Genomic DNA, 791 nt, shown 5'->3' on the forward strand with positions numbered 1-791 from the left:
GATTTTAGTACTGGAAATAATACACAGCATGGAAAAGCAAAGTCATGATTTACGAAGTCTGCAAATTTACTTTCTTCTGGTAAGTGCAGGAATTTCCATGACCTCTATGCTTTGTGTCTTTGCAAACACTGGAGACCACAGTGTATGTTCTGGCAAGAAAGAGCTTGTTGATTACTATAGCAATTTACTGACTAGTAAAGAGTCAGTCCCAAGTTCTTATCTTGCCAAAAATTTATACAGGTTTGTTGGCTTATGCTAGAGCATGAAGTAAAGAGGTCATGCCATAGCTTCTGACTCCAAGCAATTACCTCTTATAAATAATTCTATACATCTGCTTCTGGACTACATACAATCTTTTCACTTGTTGGTTCTCTAGCAAAGGTTATCACCTCTATTGTATATTTTCTGTCAAAATATAGCATTTAGATTTACCTGTCAGTTTATCTAAAACCAGTCCATACTTCCTTCCTTATTGAAGGTCTGCTGGCCTTTATTGGAGTGCTGAGGCTGTAGCAATCACTTAACAATGCCACTATTAAGTTAAATGTAAGAGCCCAATGTATAATGCTGGTTGTAAAATCCACGTTTATCATCCTTTATGTATAATTGTGTTAGGAACAATCCAATCTAAGGTCATTGCTGTTCTGACCTATTTACTCAGCCATTTATGAATACAGTACATTATACTCCGTTTCATATATAAAAAATTGTTGTTCAGATTGTCCAGAATGTGCAGATTGTAATGTGTACATGTTAATGATATATCCTTACTAACTTGAAACAGATGCAGG

The 791-nt window shown here is 35.4% G+C and overlaps 1 protein-coding gene across 1 annotated transcript in view; it reads left to right on the forward strand.

The window, feature by feature from the left end:
* LOC119589155 (probable glutathione peroxidase 8) overlaps nt 1-791 on the forward strand; it is a gene marked incomplete at its 5' end in the record, with an annotated part of 4,755 nt that overhangs the window by 1,065 nt on the left and 2,899 nt on the right.

This window comes from Penaeus monodon, chromosome 25, assembly GCF_015228065.2.
Source record: "Penaeus monodon isolate SGIC_2016 chromosome 25, NSTDA_Pmon_1, whole genome shotgun sequence".
Classification (NCBI taxonomy): domain Eukaryota; kingdom Metazoa; phylum Arthropoda; class Malacostraca; order Decapoda; family Penaeidae; genus Penaeus; species Penaeus monodon.